Genomic DNA, 17,816 nt, shown 5'->3' with positions numbered 1-17,816 from the left:
AGAGTCGTTTTTAGAGTCATTTTAATGTGTCTGTCTTAGGGTACCTTCCAACACAATGATGAGGATTTGGTTTTTAATTGCATGATTGTTAAAGAAAGTTACAAACATGGATAAAAGTTTGATATGCTCTTTGGTTTATACTTGGTTGTAGTTGTCATTAACGAATTCACATGTAATCACAAAGGAAAAAAAAATCAGTTTTTGTAACATGCTTGAAGGAAGGAACTCAAACTAACGCTACAACTCTGAGAGACTTGAGCCTATACTTTATTTGGAGAGTTATTAATCTATGAATTTGTTGTTTTCTAAAGTCGTTGCATGATCTTATCATTCTTTGCTTGGTTGCTACGTAGAATGTGTTTCATCATTTAGTTCCAAATACTCATGTCTGTTTCATTCAAAGCATGAAATTGAGTGCATAACATATAACAAGATGAAGTTTTAGTTAGACCAGAGCCAAAAAGCCTTACCCTTAGCATATGTATTGTAGGATTAACCCCATTGAGCCTTATTTAGCCTATTTTTTTTGTTAGCCACATTATCCTTACCTAGCCTAGAATAGGACTATCCATACCCTTGTTCTTAAAGGATTGAGAAGCATAACTTAGAAAGAATTCCTTTTGATCGACATTATGCTATAAACAAGTGTGGGGGAAGGTCTTTTGTTGGAAAGCTATAAAGTTTACATCGAGTGTGCTAAACAATGAATAGGGCACAAAAAAAAAAAAGTGTGAAATAAGTGATGAAGAACTCACAATTATTGGTTGTTGAAGAAAGGGTCAAAAGAGTTTGAATATGATCCTAAGTTATATGAAATCCCCTTAATGTTTCAAGTTATTTGCTGCATTCAAGAGTGAATTCTAAGTTTATTTCATTGCTTTGCTTACTATCGCTTTAAGAACGTCTGTTTTTCCTTACATTTCTTTGTTAGCCAATATTCCTTAGCCCCGTTACAACCCTTAGGCTTCAATCTTGAGTGTTGTGTGTTCAATAATGTGGAGGTTGGGATTGGTATGAGCATATGGTATCCTTGGTTCTCGCGTCGAAGTAATGACATTCCATTCATGAGATCATATATATACATGCATTAATAATTCCAGAAATTGCCTTCTTTGATGATAACATATGTGAGTGTTAGTTTTATGTTTACATCAATCTTCTCACACGTATCTAGTATAGGGAGTGTAGTCAGAAAATCTGTGTGAAAATAGAGTGTATATCCGGTGAGGAATTGAAGGATTCCCTAAGGCATGTTTCTACATTCAAAATGTTGTTTTAATTGATTAAATGTGAGCTAGTGAGTGACAACTATGATTAAGTATGTGCTCGAGGGTAAGGATGGCTAAAATCTGTGTAAGTAGTGATTTTTAACGTGTCATGTTGTATTGGAAATCCCTGAGGTAAATGTTAGAAGGTTTAGGTTGTGTTTTGTTTTCTTTGTTTTGCTCGAGGACTAGCAAAAGCTAAGTGTGGGGAAATTTGATAGGAGCATATTTGTTCGACTTAGTTAGCTTATTTTTTTTGCATTTTCATAGCCAGTTTCTACTTATTATAGTGTTTAAGCTATTTTCATGTGTTTGTAGGTCCAAATAACAAAGTTGGCAAGAAAGTGCAATTTGGAGCATTTTGGAGCAGTTTTGGGCCAATAATGGATAGCACATGCATGAAGGTGGATGGATGTTTTTGAAGTTCAAAAGGCTAGAGATATGCTAAGGAGATGAAGAAAATAAATTCAAGACAAAGAAGATAAGGAATCAGCTCAAAAGAAGGAACATTATAAAAAACCTTATCTAACCTTATCTTATCCTATCCTAATCTTATCATACCTTAAATCCAGCTGCAAGGGGACCTAAATATCTGATCTCTAGAAGGCCTATCCTTTCCCCTAAACTTATGTCGCACCACCCTTTTTAGAACCCCTAGAAAAGTGGCGCCTTTCATCCCTTCTAGAAGGCTTATCCCTGCCACAACACATTCCCTCTAGAAGCCCTAAATAAGTGCCGCACTCTCCCTCTTCTAGAAACCTAAAATCTGCTAGAAACCCTAATCCTTTTCCCCCTTGGATTGGGCCGAGCCTTTCCTTGTTCTCCAAGATGTTGGTGTTGCAAAACCCTAGCCTATATATACATGTTTTTGCCGCATATTTCAGACACCACCCTCTACCATCTGATCACCACACCACCCGCACATACAAGAGCCTAAATTCAGAGAAAGATACCATTTTGACGCAGCAAGGAAGGAAGGGAGAAAGTTGGAGCCGTGACTTGCCATTCAATCTTTGGAGTGCTGGAGCGTTTCTGGGTTCTTTTTATCCTTAGTTTTAGTTCAATGTTTGTTTTAATTTGGTTTTATGTTTTCAAAGACATGAGGAACTAATTTTTTATAGTTGGAGGTGAATTCGAAACTATGATTATATGTTTTATATGAACTGATTACGTCCAGTTATTGTTTATTGAGTCTTGAATGTGATTTGCTTATCTGAGTTATCAAAACTTGTTTATGTATGTAGATTGAGGGTCGACACTTAATTTGCATGCATGAATTTGATGCTAGAGTATAATGGAGTTTCACCTAATCGTTATGAACTTATATTCACAAGTAGTGGAAGTCACTAGTCATGATTGTGTTAAGTAAATTCTAGGCAGGAATATCATGCTTTTCATAGTTACGAATGTTTCGTCAATGCTTATGCTTTTCAAAGAACTTAATGACCTTTGATATGTCTTTCTATCATGCTTTTCATAGTTAGGGAACTTGATAAGGATAATTTGGTTGCGATGCGTATTCCATCCAATTCAATGAGTTAAGGAAAATCTGATGGTTAATTTGTGCTATCACAATTAACTTGGGGTGTTGTCATTCATAGTCTAAAGGAATAATAATTGGAAATTGATTTGTATGCATATATCATGTGTGGAGAAGGACCCTCTAACTAGCCTTTCACCCTTTTCAATTCACCAAATTCATTTTTATAAAGTGTTTTTTGCAAAGTTTCTGTTTTAAGTTTTAAATTCGTCAAAAACAATCCCCCTTTCATTGAGTCTTATTATTTGGGTCAAATTCTGTTTTCTTTTAGTCTTTTAGTCAAGTTAAGTCTTATTTCCGTCGAAATCACTTGTTAGGTCTAGAGTTGAGTCTTTTTTATTGTTTGTTGCTATTTTGAGTGTTTTGAGTCAGTTTTGAGTCAGTTTTGAGTCTATAGAGTCTAATTTAGTGTTTTTAAGTCTTATTTGTGTTGATTAGCATCCCTAGTTAATCCCCGGTTTAGAACGATCCCTACTTACATCTTTACTACAATTGTCAACAATAGGGTTTAATTTGTGTGTCAAGTTAATTTTCATATCAGTGCCCTAATCTTTCTCAATTACCTCTCAACTTTGAGGATTTAGTACGCTTGTGCGACAATGCAGTAGAGTTTGATAATGGGCATACTGACATTTTGGCACCTGTACTACACTCTCAAGCAGAGACGTATGCACACTGGGACCAAGGTGGTCCCAGAACCACCGGAGTTCAAGAAATATGCATGTAAATGTCTTTTGAGAACCGTTCGAATGTATTATATAGGAGTCTTTTGTACCTACTAAGTGTTTGATGTAATACTTACTAGGCATATATGGACAGGTTGCATCAACAACACTCGACAAATTCTCTTGATATTACACATTAAATTACTTCGACTTCATATGTCGATATCTGTTGATATGTGGGCATCATGGCTTGATTGATGACAACAAACCCACCAATTGTTTGACGAAATACCTCAATGTCTGTTTGCTTATTTCTAAAAAACTTTAATCTTCAACACTAGTACCCCAACGTTCGAATCTTAGATCTGTCACTGCTGTCAAACATCATCGGCATCCACTACAAAGCTCTGTAGTGAAAGTTTGACATGTGTACAATGCTCTCGATCACCATCGGCATCCATGATGGCTACTCGCCATATCACAGAGCTCCGCCATATCACAGAGCTCCACCTTGACCTGGGTCCCTGTCCTCCCAAACCCCCCCCCCCCCCAATTTCTAGGTAATCAAAATAAAAAACGCAATTTTTTATTTGGAATTAAATTTCAAATTTTGGAAAATTGTATTATCTTTAAAACAAAAAAAAAAAAAAATTCAGGGGTTTTGGGTACACTCTATTGATAAACACATGGATACGAAGCTATGTTTTGAAGCAGTCAATCGGTCACTACGCCGCGTGCGGCGGCTTTGATGGAATTCATGCGGCGTGCTCAGATGACTAACCACCGCCGGATCCCATCTCAAAAAGGTGGCATTTCCAAGTCACAGGGAAAGGTATATATCTCTACATGTGGAATGCATTTGTTAGCCGATCTTTTTGTTCAGGTTTGGCGGGTTTCAAATTTTCAAGAGCTTATGTGCTGCTTTTCTTATACTTTTGGTTTGTGCTTGTGCAGATACTGTGAAGTTATTGCTATGTCAGTTCCCGTTGCTAACTTGCCAATGCCACCGGTGCTCCCCAATTTGGGCGAAAGGTACTTTGCTTTTCCTTTCATCTCCCTCTGAATTTGTGTAGATTAGGTAGATGTAAAATTTTAAGCACCATTTCCTGTGAAGGAAATAAAAGAGAAATGAAGTCTCTCTCCGAGTGAAACCATGGTATTCAATACATCCATCTCCCCTTAACAAATGCAATCGAAAACTAACAACTCAAACTGTTAAAGTTTCCCACCATGTGGACATATGACTTCGTATGTGTTGTGTTTAATTGCTTCCCTATACGGGTTTTCTGCCAATTTTGAAGTTTGGCACACATGCTTTTTCAGGGAAGAAGTTTGAGATTGGATCGTCTGGAATTAGCAGTCGTAAAGGGCACAACAAGAGGAGGAATAAATAAGAGCCTCAACGATTTCATCTCCCTCTTCGGAAGAATGTCCCTTGTACCAAGTAATGCTACAGTCATAGACGCTAGAATTGAATGGTTCTGGTAGTTTCAGGTTGGATTTATATATTTCTAGTATCTGTATATATACTACTTGGAGAAGGACGTTATCGCTAATAGGAAGTTAGGAACATGATAATACTCCTGAACCAGAATCCAGATTTGTTTACTTACCAATGTCCATAAACAACACAAATTGATAAAATTATAGTTAACTCATCAGACACAAATTAATACAATCACAGATAACTGAACAAGTGTCAACTTGGCCTACGAGTAAGTAAATACTGATAACGTACCTGTTAGAGGAAGAAAGATGAAGAAAAAAATACGCCAAAAAGGCAAAACCTAAATAGAAGATCTCTCAAAATACAGAAACCAACTCAAAACTCAGAAAGAGTCGCAAACTCATTGAGTTAATGTCCAAATGACTATATTAGTCTACTCGAGATTAGATTCCTTTTTCGGTGTAAGTGGGGTATAATGATGGGATTTTCAATTGCTTGTCGTATGCATCATCAGCAGACTCTGCATTCATCTGTCAACTTAGGTAGTTATAAAATTTAAGCTGCTTTTTCTGTGAAGGAAATCAAAGAGAAATGAAGCCTCTCTGAGTAAAACCATGGTATTCAATACAAAAACAAGAGCTGCTACACAGCCTTTTAAGTTTTACGGAGCATTGCATAGTTGACGTCCACCTTGCCTTATAAAATACAACCGAAAGTTAACAACTCAAACTGTTAATCTGTGGACAGATTACTTGGTACATGTTGTGTTGTGATTGCTTCCTTTTACGTTTTTCCACCAGTCTTTGTGCACCAGTGATAGTGATGCCAGTTTTAGTTGTATGCTCACATAAAACTGACTTGATTGACTTTGTCTTATTGGATTTTTAGCTAGTTAGCCAGACTAGATTTCATATGTCACACTCACACATCTGTCCAGCCAATTTCTCCAGTTATTGGTTGAGGACATATGTTAACAAAGCTTTCCTGAATCTCCTTGACTCCTCCTGAAATACTCTCAAAGTCCCCTCAGCAACCATTGTCTGTCTCTCACATAGTCATTCACAATTCCACCGAATAAGTTGCCACGACTCAGTCCACTGCAAGCACACCCCCAACGGCCCCAACCCATCCTCACCATGAACTCCAAAATTTCACCTTTACTTTTCGGAATTGAAGTGCAGTTCACTTCTGCGGTTTTGAATTACCATGCTATAGTTTCGCAGTTGAAGGGTGCTTATGTGAAAGTAGAGCCTCGGATGTTTAACTTCACCAAAGCAAATCAAAAGCTATCTTATAAGATCACCTTCACTACAAAATCCTGGCAGCTGGTTCCGGAATTCAGAGGGTTGGTGCGGAAGGATGGAGTGCAGAGGGTGCGAAGCCCCATTGTTGTAGTGAAGGCTACCTCCACTCTGAATCATGCACTGGAGTTTTTTTCTTTCTTTTCGGGATGATTTAATTTCAATGGGTGTCTATATTATTGCTTTTTATTCCATCCCAGCATTTCAGTCCTTGCAGTATATGAGGCTAGTCGATCATCGCTTACAGAGTACATTCTAATCGATGGCAGATCCAGGATTTTAAGATCGGGGGTCTCAAGATAAAAGTTCAAAAAAAATATATTAAACTAGTTTGGTTCCATATCACTATTTTTTATTGAATTTGGTTCATTGAATAATCAAAATTAATCAACCAAATCAAGTGGCCCAGTAGTAAGGGCATGAATTTCGACTCTCAAAATATAAAAAACACGAAGGTCCCAGGTTCGAGGCTCCAAGCTGGTGAATCTACTTGACTATGGTTAGGAGAAAGCTGAAATGCCTCTGTGAGTCTTCTAGGCCCCTATAATGGGTGGATAACCGTGACTTGCCACTAGTTGTCCCAATTTAAAAAATTAATAATAATAATCAAGATTAATCTCAAAGGTAATAAAACCAACAAATTCTCCTCAACAACATAACACATCAATTAATGACTCTACAAAGATGAAATTTGTTAATGTAACATATATATTACAATTGGGAGTTGAGACTAAAGTCTGGGATTAAAAAACTTAAATGAATTGGGAAGAAATAAAATTAGGTAGCTAGAGGTGGTGGAACAGCAAATGGTGCTAGGGGATGGGGTAACTTGAGTTTAAAGTTGGAAGGGTGCAACGATTTGGGGTTGGGAGTTCTTAAATATAATTTGGGGATAGTGGAAATAATCGGTGTTCTCGGGCTTTGTATAAAAAAATAGAGATATTTTTGTTTTTAAATCTTTTATAATTACCTGGCTAAAAAACGCTGTTGTTTCGGCTAGGTCTTTTAAAACAAAAATTAGAAACTTCTTCTTCTTTGTTATAAGCACTGCTGCATGCACATCCATGGAGGCAACAAGCCTCTCCATTGCACCTGCCCAAATTGTTGGAGGGTCCCGAAGGTCGATCACAAGTGTTTCTTCGGGCTTCCGGAGGGTCCCGGGACCTCCCGGGTCCCTATATGGATCCGCCCATGGATCGATCCCGTGGATGTTAATGGCTGCTGCTTCTTCTTCGTCTTCATCTGACAGTCATTGGAAATACGATGTGTTCCTGAATTTTAGGACTCGAGGCTGCTGCTTCTTCTTCATCAGCCATCTCTACAAAACTCTGGATCAGAAAGCAATCAACACCTTCATCGACGCCTAAGAGCTTAAAAAAGGCAACGACCTTTCGGAGCTCCTGGCAGCTATTAGCAACTCAAGGCTTTCGATCTTAGGTTTTTTCCAAAAACTATACTTCTTCGACGTGGTGTTTGAAAGAACTTGCCCATATAATGGAGTGCATGGATGCACTCAAGCAGATTGTGGTTCCTGTTTTCTACGAAGTCGATCCATCCGATATTCGAAAACTCAGAGGAAGTTCTGCAGAAGCTTTTGCTAAACATGAACGTCATTGTAACGTTGGCGTGAAGGAAGTGCAGAGCTGGAGGTCCGCTCTTGCTAGAGCCACCATTATCTGGTTGGGATTCGCAAAATTATAAGTTTAATTTCACACTACTACAATATTAGCTTTAGGTGGCGGATGATAGTGGCGGATTTAGAAAAATGTTGTCTGATAAATTATATCCGACACATTATTTCATTAGTGACGGATATTAGAAAAATCATGTCGGTTATATCCGACAGTATTTTTGAATTTTTTAAAAAAAATATTTTTGACAGATTATGACGGTTTTTAAGTTACTGGTGGCGGTTATAACCGACTAAAACTGATTATTTTATTATTTTAGTATTCTAACGGTTATTATTTTAGTATTGTGTCGATTATAATCGACAAAAATTCACTTTGAGCCAGGCGCTTTTCAATTTGTTGTTCTTTCAGATTTCATTTTCTTCCTCATCTTCATTTTCCTCGTTTTCTCTTCATCTTCAATCTTTATCTTCTCTTCCCCTCAATTTGTAAATTTTCCAATTCTTTTGCTTCATATTTTAAAATGTTATATTCATTAAAAATAAATAAATAAATAAATAATGTGTAAAATAAGTGCAATATAATACAAACCATGGTCGACGTGCGCAATAACATACATATTACGAATGTTGTGTTTGTAGTCCATAATCCTACGGAGCTCCTCAGCTGTGAACTTCACCTGCGCATACAAAAAAAAAAATTGTCTCTCAATTAAAAATATGCAAACAATGAAGAATTTTAGCAACCCACTGAACCAAAATAGCAAAACGAGCATCGTACCATCTTGTCTCTTCTTCAAATGTCACCTCCAAAAATACTATTAATACCTGCCAACAAGAACTGTTAAAACAAGATAATTAGACAAATAAACAAGAACAAATAACAACATCACATTAATCAGATACTCACAAAATTACACATCATCTAATTGAAATCCAAAGAATATTATGAAAGTAATTTCTCAGATTCTTGATGCTTGTAAAATGATTTTCTATGCAAGAATTTCGATAAATACAATACATACAAGTTTATGCAAGAAAACATGTAAGTTATTCGTTTAAATCTGCTATGTGATTGAGCAAGTAAATCCATACAATATTCATCTAAATATCAAACGAGTTATATAACAACAAAAACACAAAAGCACTTTTTTGTAATATATTCTTTTTCACTCACGGTCCCGTTATCTAATATCTGAATGTTTTTTTTTGTTGTGATTTTTTACACATGCTATCTCGGAGTATATACAAACATATTTGACGGTTGGATCGTTGAAACTAGTTTCATAGAATGCATATCCTATCAAATTGATAGATTTAACAAACATTTAAGAGTTAATGTTATACTTTCATTACAACAACAACAAAGCCTTTTCCCACTAAGTGGGGTCGGCTATATGAATCCTAGAACGCCATTGCGCTCGGTTTTGTGTCATGTCCTCCGTTAGATCCAAGTACTCAAGTCTTTTCTTAGGGTCTCTTCCAAAGTTTTCCTAGGTCTTCCTCTACCCCTTCGGCCCTGAACCTCTGTCCCGTAGTCACATTTTCGAACCGGAGCGTCAGTAGGCCTTCTTTGCACATGTCCAAACCACCGGAACATATTTTCTCTCATATTTCCTTCAATTTTGGCTACTCTTACTTTACCTCGGATATCCTCATTCCCAATCTTATCCTTTCTCGTGTGCCCATACATCCCACGAAGCATCCTCATCTCCGCTACACCCATTTTGTGTACGTGTTGATGCTTCACCGCCCAATATTCTGTGCCATACAACATCGCTGGCCTTATTGCCGTCCTATAAAATTTTCCCTTGAGCTTCAGTGGCCTACGACGGTCACACAACACGCCGGATGCACTCATACACTTCATCCATCCAGCTTGTATTCTATGGTTGAGATCTCCATCTAATTCTCCGTTCTCTTGCAAGATAGATCCTAGGTAGCGAAAACGGTCACTTTTTGTGATCTTTGCTAGATTGCTCCGGTCATTAGTGTGGATAAGTATATAAATGGATAGAGATAGGAAAGCAAACACAAGATGTATGTGGTTCACCCAGATTGGCTACGTCCACGGAATAGAGGAGTTCTCATTAATTGTGAAGGGTTTACACAAGTACATAGGTTCAAGCTCTCCTTTAGTGAGTACAAGTGAATGATTTAGTACAAATGACATTAGGAAATATTGTGGGAGAATGATCTCGTAGCCACGAAACTTCTAAGTATCGGAGTGCGGTATCGTCTTGACTTGCCTTATCTGTCTCATAGGTAGATGTGGCATCTTCTCTGGAAGTACTCTTCCTCCATCTAGGGGTGGTATCTGTAACTGGTGGAGATGCACAAGGTAATGTATCAATTTCACTTGAAGCTTACTTGTAGTTTCATGCTTGGTCAAGTGCGATACAAACCATGTAGTAGGAGTCCCCCAAGTCGCCGAGCTAGGGGATCTGCTGAAAGAGGTGAAAGACAAGGTAAGCAATCAGAGCTTCGGCTGATTGTTCACATTCTCCCTATCTTGCAGGCAGCATGAAGGATAAAGAGAAGAAAAATGAGAAGAGATGATATGGGATACTTTTGCTTTTGAAGAAGTAACTTTCCACAGGCTTATTCTTGAACTGGGCTGGAGGGTTTTCTGGTTTCCTCCAGAGTATAAGGCCGACTGAAGAATTTGAGGGTCAAAACAAGTCCATCAAATCTAGAGTACGTTCGACCCTACTGATATGAGATACTTTTGCTTTTGACAGAGTAGTGGATGTATCGGCACGTGTGCTGTTACGCTTGTCTCCACATGCTTCCTTGTATCCTTCTCACTTGCCCTATCTGTTCCTCAGGCAGATGCGGTATCTTCCCTGGAAGCATAAGATGTTGAAGATGAGTACTTGAGAGCAATGCCAGGTAAGTAATCAGGTAAGGGGTTCCATGCAGTCAGTTCCTGGCTGGAAGCTTGATTCCAAGTGCTGACTGATTGCTCTCTTTCTCCTTGTCTTGCAGGTAAGAACAAGGCCAAAGGAAAAGACAGGGAAAAAGCATGATATGGGATACTCTTGCTTTTAACCCTGATGATATGAGATATTCTTGCTCTAGTATAGCTTGTTTACAGAGGTATTATCGGGGGGAAAGAAAGCTGAATATTTCGAAAGGCTTCGTTGGGAGTGCCCTCTCAGATAAGAGAAAGGGTTGAGCATTTTTGCAGGTCTGCCTGTCCGTTAGGGATGGAGGTCGACATATATAGGAGTCTCCCTAACATCAAGTAATAATGCTATTCCTTTACCCTGCTTGGTCATAGCACGGTAGTGGGAGCTGCCAGCTTCACATGTTTTAACTCTGTCAGAGCACTTTGAAAAAGTGGTCTGTGGTATCTGAAAAGCTGATGTTGCGTGTGAAGATTACAGACAAGCTTTATCCAAGGAGATCCAGCTCTTGAAGTTGGGAAAGTGGTGCCTCTTCGGTTTTCGAACAAGCAATCTTGTCGGGGATCTGGCTCTCGAGATTCGGAGAACGATGCCTCTTCGATTTTTGAGAAAGCAATCCTGCTGGGGGTCTGGCTCTCGAGATTCGGAGAGCGGTGTCTCTTCGATTTTTGAGAAAGTAATCATGTTGGGAGTCTGGCTCTCGAGATTCGGAGGGCGGTGCCTCTTCGATTTTGGAGCAAGCAATCTTGTTGGGAGTGTTTTCTCGAATGTGAGTAAAGGTTGGGCATGTTTGCTAGTCTACCTTGCCATGAAGCACAAAGGTTGACACACAGGGACTTTCCAATTATCCAGCAGTGGTACTGTTCCTTTACCCTCTCTTCGATTTTTGAGAAAGTAATCATGTTGGGAGTCTGGCTCTCGAGATTCGGAGGGCGGCGCCTCTTCGATTTTGGAGCAAGCAATCTTGTTGGGAGTGTTTTCTCGAATGTGAGTAAAGGTTGGGCATGTTTGCTAGTCTACCTTGCCACGAAGCACAGAGGTTGACACACCGGGACTTTCCAATTATCCAGCAGTGGTACTGTTTCTTTACCCTTGTGGGTAATAATATGGTAGCTAGACCTTCAAAATTTATGTGTCTAAACTTTGTTAGTGTTGTTTCTTTGCAATTCTTTTACCCTTCTTGGTCAGAGCGATGTAATGGGAGCTGCAAGCTTCACGTGTCTCAACTTTGTCAGAGAACTTTGGCAAAGTTATCTGTGGTACCCATGAGCTACTGTTGCGTGTGGGAAATGGGTGATTGAACAGTACGATTCATGTGCTTTCTACTTCACCAGAAATCTTCGACAGAATGCCCATAATTTCCGCAAAGCTGAGTGTGCGTGTGACAGGTGCTGACAAGGCTGGAAAAGTAGGTGCCTCTTCGATTACTGAGATCGGCCATCATGGTCTCTGAGCAGCCCAGCTTTTGAGAAAGCAAGCCTCTTCGATTTCTGAGATCGGCCTTCGTGGTCTTTGAGCAGCCCAGCTTTTGAGAAAGCAAACGCCTCTTCGATTTCTGAGATCGACCCTCGTGGTCTCTAAGCAGCCCAGTTTTTGAGAAAGCAAACGCCTCTTCGATTTCTAAGCAGGCGCCTCTTCGATTTCTGAAGCTTCGTCGAGTGCAGATTTTTATAGAGGCTGACATTAAGTTCCAAAGCACACTTGAATATCCACCAGTAGAAGCTCCATTCTTGCACTTCTAAGATATTGATTTGTTCGATCTCTTCTCTCTTCAACACCTTTGAAAATGTCTGGCCCCTCCGACCGTCGTTTTGACTTGAACCTTGTTGAAGAGGCAGCCCCGCCTTCTCCAGACAACATATGGCGCCCATCCTTCGTCTCCCCTACTGGTCCTCTTACCGTTGGGGATTCCGTGATGAAGAATGATATGACCGCTGCGGTAGTGGCCAGGAACCTTCTCACTCCTAAAGATAACAGACTACTTTCCAAACGGTCTGATGAGTTGGCTGTTAAGGATTCTCTGGCTCTCAGTGTTCAGTGTGCAGGTTCTGTGTCTAATATGGCCCAACGCCTATTTGCTCGAACCCGCCAAGTTGAATCATTGGCGGCTGAAGTGATGAGTCTCAAATAGGAGATTAGAGGGCTCAAGCATGAGAATAAACAGTTGCACCGACTCGCACATGACTATGCTACAAACATGAAGAGAAAGCTTGACCAGATGAAGGAATCTGATGGTCAGGTTTTACTTGATCATCAGAGATTTGTGGGTTTGTTCCAAAGGCATTTATTGCCTTCGTCTTCTGGGGCTGTACCGCGTAATGAAGCTCCAAATGATCAACCTCTGATGCCTCCTCCTTCTAGGGTTTTGTCCAGTACTGAGGCTCCGAATGATCCCCCTCCGGTGCCTTCTCTTTCTGGGGCTCTACCGACTGCTGAGACTTCTCCTAAGCAACCTTTGTGAAGGCTCCCTCTTGTTTGTTTATTTTAACTCAAGTATATGTACATATTTGTAACTTATCGGGAATATCAATAAATAAGCTTTCCTTCATTTCAACGTATTGTGTTAAATACACCAAAGCCTTCTTCTCTAAGTTCTTTGAATTTTCTTTTGTTGAAGCTTTGTGAGTGGAGCATATAGGTTGAGGTTGTGTTCCCTTAATTTCCCGAGTGAGGAAAACTTCTCGGTTGGAGACTTGGAAAATCCAAGTCACTGAGTGGGATCAGCTATATGAATCTTAGAACGCCATTGTGTTCTGTCCTGTGTCATGTCCTCCGTTAGATCCAAGTACTCTAAGTCTTTTCTTAGGGTCTCTTCCAAAGTTTTCCTAGGTCTTCCTCTACCTCTTCGGCTCTGAACCTCTGTCCCATAGTCACATCTTCTAATCGGAGCGTCAGTAGGCCTTCTTTGCACATGTCCAAACCACCGTAACCGATTTTCTCTCATCTTTCCTTCAATTTCGGCTACTCCTACTTTACCCCGGATATCCTCATTCCTAATCTTATCCTTTCTCGTGTGCCCACACATCCAACGAAGCATCCTCATCTCCGCTACACCCATTTTGTGTACGTGTTGATGCTTCACCGCCCAACATTCTGTGCCATACAGCATCGCCGGCCTTATTGCCGTCCTATAAAATTTTCCCTTGAGCTTCAGTGGCATACGTCGGTCACACAATACGCCGGATGCACTCTTCCACTTCATCCATCCAGCTTGTATTCTATGGTTGAGATCTCCATCTAATTCTCCGTTCTTTTGCAAGATAGATCCTAGGTAACGAAAACGGTCGCTCTTTGGTATTTCTTGATCTCCGATCCTCACCCCTAACTCGTTTTGGCCTCCATTTGCACTGAACTTGCACTCCATATATTCTGTCTTTGATCGGCTTAGGCGAAGACCTTTAGATTCCAACACTTCTCTCCAAAGGTTAAGCTTTGCATTTACCCCTTCCTGAGTTTCATCTATCAACACTATATCGTCTGCGAAAAGCATACACCAAGGAATATCACCTTGAATATGTCCTGTTAACTCATCCATTACCAACGCAAAAAGGTAAGGACTTAAGGATGAGCCTTGATGTAATCCTACAGTTATGGGAAAGCTTTCGGTTTGTCCTTTATAAGTTCTTACGGCAGTCTTTGCTCCTTCATACATATCCTGTATAGCTTGGATATATGCTACTCGATACATATCCTGTATAGCTTGGATATATGCTACTTGTACTCCTTTCTTCTCTAAAATCCTCCAAAGAATGTCTCTTGGGACCCTATCATACGCTTTTTCCAAATCTATAAAGACCATGTGTAAATCCTTTTTCCCATCTCTATATCTTTCCATCAATCTTCGTAAGAGATAGATTGCCTCCATGGTTGAGCGCCCTGGCCGAATTGGTTGTCCGAAACCCGTGTCTCTTGCCTCAATCTATGCTCAATGACTCTCTCCCAGAGCTTCATTGTATGACTCATTAGCTTAATACCCCTATAGTTCATGCAATTTTGTACATCGCCCTTGTTCTTGTAGATAGGCACCAAAGTGCTCATTCGCCACTCATTCGGCATCTTCTTCGTTTTCAAAATCCTATTGAAAAGATCAGTGAGCCATGTTATACCTGTCTCTCCCAAAACTTTCCACACTTTCATTAAGTATAAAAAATTATCCACTAGTGTTAATATATTAAATTGAAGATCGAATTTGTTCAATGCATTCTTATAGGGTCGAGGAGTGTAGCTGTAAAAAATCATCAAAATCAGAGCTAAAATAACCGTTAAATTGTGATTTTTCGTTTATAACTGTCGAAAACTTTTGTTCTGTTACCTAATCTTTGAAAGTTTGTTTTTTGTCATTTTTAGGTATGCGATCTCGGAGAGTGTACAAACAAGTTTGACAGTTAGATCATTGAAAAAAGTTTCGTAGAATGTGTATCGCGTCAAAACAGTAAATTAAATAAACACTTAAGAGTCAATGTTATACTTCCATTAAGTATAAAATAAGATTTTGTGGTATCCACTAGTGTAAATATTTTAAAATGAAGATCAAATTTATTCATTGCATTCTTATAGGGTCGAGGAGTGTAGCTATAAAAAAATCATTAAAATTGGAGCTAAAATAACCGTTAAATTGTGATTTTTCGTTTATAACCGTCGAAAACTTTGGTTTCATTACGTAATCTCTGAATGTTTGTTTTTTACAATTTTTTACGTATGCAATCTCGAAGTGTGTACAAATAAGTTTGACGGTTGAATCGTTGAAAAAAGTTTCGTACAATGCATATCGCGTCAAAACGGTAGATTAAACAAACACTTAGAGTTAATATTATACTTCCATTAAACAAACAATTTAGTTTGTGTGATGACATTTTCATTGTACAATTATATTTTTGATTGGACAATATTTAGTATGTGTGATGACATTTTCATTGTACAATTATCTTTTTTTTTCTTTATCGCATATTTTACATGAGTTATTATCTATTAAACCAAACAATTATTTATTTAATTTTTAGAAATGTATTTAATTTAAATACATAATTTAAATTTTTGGAAGGGAATTTAAAATTTTGGGACGAAATTTTGGTGGGATTTTTGCCGCCATTTTGTAATGTTTCTGTCGATTTTAATTTAAAAAAATGTTTCTGTCGGTTTTAACCGATAGTAATGAAAAGATTCCAAAATAAATGCCTTCTCCCTTCCCCCTTCCTTCATTTCCCATTTCTGCCGTTGAGCTCTTATCCCCTCTTCTCTCTGGCCTCGAGCCGAAAGCCATGAGAGCTCTTTTCCTCTCTCTTCATTTCTCTATAATCTTCAGCCTCATATGTCATCCCTTATCTCTAATCTTCTCGGCCTGCAACCCAAAACCAAAACAAACCACACCCCCATTTCTACAAATCTCAGCCTCTCGCTTCGTCGAACATGTCTTGAAACTGAGAGAAAGTACTCTTTGTACCTACGGTTCTTAAATCCAAAACCCAGCTCAACCATCACCGATGCAAGGCCACAATATCGTCCGCGCCGCGTTTGAGCAGAAATATGCTTAGAGATTAGAGAGTCAAGCAACCCACAAATGGATCTAAACCGATACACATGCACAAAGGTAAACAACCTCCTTTTCTTAGACATCTCCGTTTCCAGTTTCGTTTTTTATTAGAAAATAGACGAAACCCTCATGCATGTGTGCTTTCAATGCAGGTTCAACAATCAGCGGAATGGTCAAGAACACGAATAGAGCAACTGCAGAATTTCAAATCCACCTAATACAAGCGGAAAAATCGAGGTTCTAGATCTGCAAGAAAAGGTATAAGGCCTCATTCCCCAAACTCGAGCTCAATCTTGTGCATTCCATATCTCGAGATGAATCATCTGGGTTTTGTTATAATAATCTTACAAATTTGTTGAGCAATTTTTGTAAAGTCGGAATCTTTGGTTTCGGTTGTGAGGTATCTGATTTGGGAATTTGTGTTTTGCAGGGCAATTTCTTACAAATTTGTTGAGCAGGTTCTAGATTTGCTATTGTTGCTGCTACGAGACTTGTGAGTGCTGCTGATTTGGGAATTTCGGTTCTAATAATCTTACAAATTTGTTGAGCAATTTCTATCTTTCTCTCTCTAGCTATGAATTGAATGCAAAACTCTGTGTTGATATGGAAAATGAAGCTCGAAATTATTACACAAATGGCGGAAAAAAAAAGTTCGAGTGTGAAGTTTCACTTACTGGTAGATGGCTTTTGAAACAGGGTTGTCCAGACTGCAGAAGAAATCCATGGCTTTTGGAATATGGGCTGTTCTGAATCTGTCGTCTCTCTCCCTTTCCAATGTTCTTCGAAGGGTTCTTGTGATGCAGAAAGTGGTTTATATTTTTTTTTATTAATATATTTTCTGTCGGTTTCATCCGACAGAATGCTTTTATTTAATTTTATTAATAAATTCTCTGTCGGTTATATCCGACACAAGTTCTGGCGGTTTTAGCCGACAAAAATGCTCTTATTTATTTATTATTAATATATTCTTTGTCGGTTTTATCTAACATAAGTTTTGTCGGTTTAGAGTATTTTCTGTCGGAAAATTCATTTCCTGACGCTGGCAATTCTATTGCTTATTAAAATCCGACAGTAATATACTTTTTTTGTCGGTTTTTGAACCGCCAGTTATAGATAATTTGGTAGTAGTGTCACATGCACTCAGGGCTGGCCCTGAGAATTTGGGGGCCTTAGGCGAGTCTTCAAAGTGGAGCCCTAAAGTTCTCGGACCTCCGACTCTTTGTATATTGGTATGTAGTAAAAAGAATTCGCTAATTACATAAAAAATATATTTCTTCATCGAATATCATTAAAAATTACTATCAAAAGAGAAAATATATACTAACATTACTTAATATTACATGTCACATGTCTTTATACGCAAATGCACTAAGATTGAGAGTGAAGAGTAATAAAACTTGATGATCAAGAGAGTAAAAAACAATAAAACTTGATTGACGAATATAATAATTCAACAACGCCAAGTGATTTTCTTGTGTTCTTTCTAAAATCAACAAACACTAGCGAATCAAATTTTAGAATAACCTAGT

General features: G+C 38.7%; 2 long non-coding RNA genes across 2 annotated transcripts; one reads left to right on the top strand and one right to left on the bottom strand.

The window, feature by feature from the left end:
* Window positions 1–3,923: 3,923 nt before the first annotated feature.
* LOC139197636 (uncharacterized) lies at window positions 3,924–5,082 on the top strand. The gene is made up of 3 exons (XR_011583208.1): window positions 3,924–4,302; window positions 4,425–4,502; window positions 4,794–5,082. It is a non-coding gene; the product is annotated as an uncharacterized lncRNA (long non-coding RNA).
* A 3,357-nt stretch (window positions 5,083–8,439) lies between these two features.
* On the bottom strand, window positions 8,440–8,771 carry LOC139197385 (uncharacterized). The gene is made up of 2 exons (XR_011582759.1): window positions 8,630–8,771; window positions 8,440–8,528 (listed from the first exon to the last, which is right to left on the bottom strand). It is a non-coding gene; the product is annotated as an uncharacterized lncRNA (long non-coding RNA).
* Window positions 8,772–17,816: the final 9,045 nt, after the last annotated feature.

This window comes from Malus domestica, chromosome 07 (assembly GCF_042453785.1).
Source record: "Malus domestica chromosome 07, GDT2T_hap1".
NCBI classification, from domain to species: domain Eukaryota; kingdom Viridiplantae; phylum Streptophyta; class Magnoliopsida; order Rosales; family Rosaceae; genus Malus; species Malus domestica.
Note: the sequence above shows the minus strand (reverse complement) of the source record. Positions and strands in the feature narration are given on the sequence as shown.